Source organism: Pyrus communis, unplaced genomic scaffold (assembly GCF_041283825.1).
Source record: "Pyrus communis isolate YQ-2024b unplaced genomic scaffold, ASM4128382v1 ptg000031l, whole genome shotgun sequence".
Lineage (NCBI taxonomy): Eukaryota > Viridiplantae > Streptophyta > Magnoliopsida > Rosales > Rosaceae > Pyrus > Pyrus communis.
Window position 1 is genome coordinate 87,501 of NW_028291017.1, and position 5,000 is coordinate 92,500.

Here is a 5,000-nt window from a genome sequence, read left to right on the forward strand (position 1 = left end):
GTCATGCTCTATTATAATTTATATTTTCTATTCAAAGAAAAAATTTGAAAATTTAAGCATGAGAATTTCCTGAAAATTACTTAATGGGCATCATATACAGATAAGATCCCCAATTAGATAATATTGTGTAACAATTTATGTTCTGGGATTTACATATACCCATAATTGCTGTTATAATTGAAATTGGGAAGGATTTTTATTTTTCAAAAAATAAATACTGATTTGATTGGTTATGTATCAATTTGTCTTTTCTTATATCATTAAGTAAACGCAATTTTGGATTCAAATTCAAGAATCATTCATTAATTAATAGTTAACGGTTCCAGTTTGTTTTGCTTTTGTGACTGAAAAATCCAAATTTTGTTTTTTAATAGAATCAATTGAAAAAGGGTAAGTTAAATTTTTAGATATTGTGTGTTTTAAAGAAACTATACAATCAATCGAAGGGGTGGATCCAACCCAAACAAAAATCCGGGTGTCGCCTGATCAACAAAAGAATAGAAATACCTTCTTATGTTTTGCTGATATAATTTGCAAAATTTTTTCCAGCAGAAGCAAGTGGAGGAAAGGATTTTTGATACTTGCTTGATTCTAAGTATCTGGGGGTTCTGTTCTCTAAAAGGCTGTAAACTTTGCATAGAATTAAAGGATCCTATATCTATTAGTTCTATTAGTGAAAAGGAACAGGTAAATCGTGATAGTCCTTCCATTACTAATGGAAGGTCATCGACCGCCTTTAATTAGATTGGATAGCAGGACAGAAACAGGAATTAAAATTTTCATAGTTTCAAAAGGCCGAAAGATGCTTTGTATACATATTCATGTAAGTCTTTGAGTGCTCCGGGCATTCAATCTAATTAACATTGATTGAACGTCTAATTGGCTTTTACTTAAAATATATTTCTAATAGATCTAATTACAGTACAAAAATCAATTTTTTTTTTTCTTAACCCCTAGTCAAGAACATAATAGGACGTCTTCTCCCATTGTTTCATAGAGACAATAGGGAGACGGTAAGGATTAGATCAAAATCAAATGGGAAAGGTGGTGTGGTAAAGAAGGAAAGAAATAGGGTATGTGATAGATGCAGATCTATCTTCCTTCTCTATTTTTATACTTTTTACTTAACTAAATGAAGAGCAACAAAATAAGGAATAGGTTTTTTTCTACATCTTAGTATCATTTCTTTGATACTTCCAAGGGGGTTTCCGCATATTTTGCTTGGGCTTAATCTTTTCTAATTATACTAGAAATCGTATAAGAACTTGTTATAATTGGATTTATTGGATTGTTTCATCAACGGTGTTGGGTCAGAATAACTTTTTGACTCTGCGCCAGTGATTCCCCTATTATTTATTAGTGAACAATAATTGAATAATTCCTTCATAGAGATAGAGGACATAATTCACATGGATATAGTAAATCTCGCTTGGGCTGCTTTAATGGTAGTCTTTACGTTTTCCCTTTCACTAGTAGTATGGGGAAGGAGTGGACTCTAGAAGTACTACTAATTGAGTTTAGGAACTAAACAGTATCACTTTTTTTTATAGATCGTTCGGCAAAGTCGTCAAAGTTTTTTTTATTTAAAATTTCACTATTTCAATTTAAAATTTTATTTTTAAATTGAAATAGAAATGAAAAAATATCTTCATTTCGAAATTCTCTTGGATTTTAGTTGAGTAATGTATTCTATGAATAATAAATATATATGAAGAATACTCTTTCAATCAAAGAAATATTTCAATTATTTCCGTGTTCGTATTTTGAAAGTAAAAAAGTAAAAGGAATACAAATGGTAGGGAATTTATTCCAACTGAATTCTTCATAAATTTTCTATTTCGATGAACTGACTCTTACCAAAGTTAGATATGGACCATGAGGAAGAACGGAACTTTTTTTTTTTTTTGTTTACCTCTTTACTGTTCAAAGATCAAAGAGAAAACAATTCGGTTATTCCATTACGTGGATACACATTGGGAAACAACATAGTAGTTGTCCAACGAGATACTGCACATCCTAAAATATTGTCTTGGGCGAGTCACATATTGCGCCGCTTGTTTTAGTTTTACTATTTTAGAAATTTTATTTATGTTTTGCTTGTTTTATTGAACCCATTTCATATCATGGTTCAAACGTTAAAAGTCGACGGGTTTTACTAATCCTTTTCGAAATCCGAAGAAGTTCCCATGGATCATTTGTCAACTCCTCAATCAATGACTTCTTCGATCGGGATTCATATTGAAAATAATCAGAAATCTAGGAATTCTAATCGTAAAAGTCGCTTTCGATTATTTCAAATTAATTTAATTGAAATCAACACAAATTAAATACAAATAGATAAAGCAAAGAAATAGAATTGGGATACTATATAATATACATTATCACTATATATATTATATATACGTAATTAAATCGATTTCTATATATATAGAAAAGGAATATGATGATACTATTGTAGATTGATCTATATTAATCTATATTAAATTAACCCGCATTACAATACAACTTTATACACTACAATAACAATACTAGATAGTATGGTAGAAAGAAATATCTGAATCTTTCTACCATACTATCGTATCTCATAGAATCCGACTGATTCTAGTCTGCCCATTTCATTTAAGACGCGAAATTTTTATCCTTTTCTTCTCTGCAATTATTGATAAGAAATAAAAAATCAAGTTTAATTCAAATTAATCACCTTGGCTGACTGTTTTTACGTATATTATAAGTAAAAAAGCAGTAGGAACTAGAATAAACAGTGCAGTAGCAATAAATGCGAGAATATTTACTTCCATAATCTCATTGTTTAATTTTTCTTTAATTCGCAATAACTCGGGAGTTAATCCCATAGAGATAATAAATCTTTCGCCTGGAAATTCAATGGGATGCATTACATCTCGATGATATCGAATCGGATCAATATCATGAATAACAATATCGGAGCTATCAAATCGATTCATCGTCAAGAATTGAATAGTATAACATAGGACAATCTTTTATCCATACTGAACTCAAAATTTGATTCCCGATACAATCAATAATTCCTTTATTTATTTATCATTCTTTTCCATTCTTTCTTTTCTATAACCTACCGCCCTCTTTGTACAATTATCTGATGAAGTATCATCTAACCGCCTTTCCACTTACCATTGGTTCTAAACAAACCCCAACAAACAATAGAAGCTCAATGAAAAAAAAGGAAGGAGCTAAGTTATAAACTCCTTTTTTTAATGATCCAATCTTCTTGGAAAACAAAAGAAGTATGATAAAGACGAGTACAAATTCCGGTATAAAAAAATCGAATATTCCATCAAATTAACTATTTTTTTATATATTTATATATAAATTTAAAAAGTTTGTTCTTTCAAGGAAAAACCCTTATAAAATAAAAAAAAAAAAAAAAAAAATGCATTACCTCGCTAATAAAAAAGTGATCCTTGTTTGATCTTTATTTTTTGAATATCCTCTTTCATTGGATTAGTAATGGGGCGCATATATCAAAAGCTCAATGCGAAATTTGAATGAGATAGATTATTTCAAATTAGTAAAATTTGAAATTGAGGTTACACAAAATAGGGCCCGAAAAGGATATACTTTTATTTTAATCTTAAAAAAAAAGTATTCTATACTATTCTATACACAGTAACTATGTTCAATTTATTTTATATTGTACAAATTCCATTTATGTATGTACTCCCGGGAAACATACAATACTCTACTCTATTTCATATTTCACAGATCGGGAGTAATTGAAAAAGCCAGACCCAGTACGGTATCCCGTGGAATCCTGAATCTGATGCTAATAATATAATAATTGTACTAATCCACATATGCCTCTCTCCCATCAATCGAATCGGTACTAGTCGAAGAAATGGAAATTCCCCCATTTGGTTGATGATAAATGTGAAACGAAAAAGAAAAAAAGAAGAGGGATCGCTGTTGGGAATGAAATTATGTTATTTGGACTTCTTTTCACAAAAAATAGAGAGATGAATTGATATAGTTTTTTATTGGATTTGGATTCGTCGGGACTGACGGGGCTCGAACCCGCAGCTTCCGCCTTGACAGGGCGGTGCTCTGACCAATTGAACTACAATCCCAAGTAAATACCATAATAAAATAAAGTATACATATTTTTATGATTTCATTCTAACCCTTTCAATTTCGATTAGAATTGGCGTGTTGTAACAGAGCTGCGAGTGTGATATATCGATACCCATATGTATATGTACTTTAGTGAGAGCAGCCGGTATTACTAGTAATCCTTTCGTTATTGCCAAATCAATTGGATAATCACTCGTTCAATCAAAAAAAGTTTTTTTTATTTACTCTTTTCCTTAAACTTTACTTTCTTTATAGTTACGGATCCTGATATGAATCTAGATCATTAGCAAGATCAGAATTTCTTGTAAAAAGAGAGTAAATAAATAGTGGTATAGATATATCATAAAATGGATTTCTTCCGTATTGGGATTGGGGGATCGGGCATTTCTGGAGAGCAACAAATGGGTTATATTATATCATTTCATGGCGGATCGGCAAATTATTGGGCCGAGCTGGATTTGAACCAGCGTAGACATATTGCCAACGAATTTACAGTCCGTCCCCATTAACCGCTCGGGCATCGACCCAGGAAGAATCAATTCCAGGCTTATTGATAATCCACGATCAACTTCCTTTCGTAGTACCCTACCCCCAGGGGAAGTCGAATCCCCGCTGCCTCCTTGAAAGAGAGATGTCCTGAACCGCTAGACGATGGGGGCAGACTTGCACGACCGCCATCATACTATGTTCATAGTATGAATAGTTTTTTAAAATTGTCAATATAATGGAATGGTATGACTCGATACGAAGGATCTTTCCGTCTTTCACGATTCTTTCTATACAATTTTTTTCGATAAAAGTTTGGTTCAAAGGCCACGCCGAATCTCTTTATCCGAATCTCTTTATCAATGATTCAATGAAATATCTTGGATCTATGTTAAATTAGTGGATAC

The 5,000-nt window shown here is 31.5% G+C and overlaps 2 non-coding genes across 2 annotated transcripts; both read right to left on the minus strand.

Moving 5' to 3' along the window:
• Positions 1-4,029: 4,029 nt before the first annotated feature.
• TRNAD-GUC (transfer RNA aspartic acid (anticodon GUC)) lies at positions 4,030-4,103 on the minus strand. Its single transcript has one exon. It is a non-coding gene; the product is annotated as a tRNA-Asp (tRNA).
• Positions 4,104-4,550: 447 nt separating this feature from the next.
• TRNAY-GUA (transfer RNA tyrosine (anticodon GUA)) lies at positions 4,551-4,634 on the minus strand. The gene has a single exon. It is a non-coding gene; the product is annotated as a tRNA-Tyr (tRNA).
• Between the last annotated feature and the right edge of the window lie 366 nt (positions 4,635-5,000).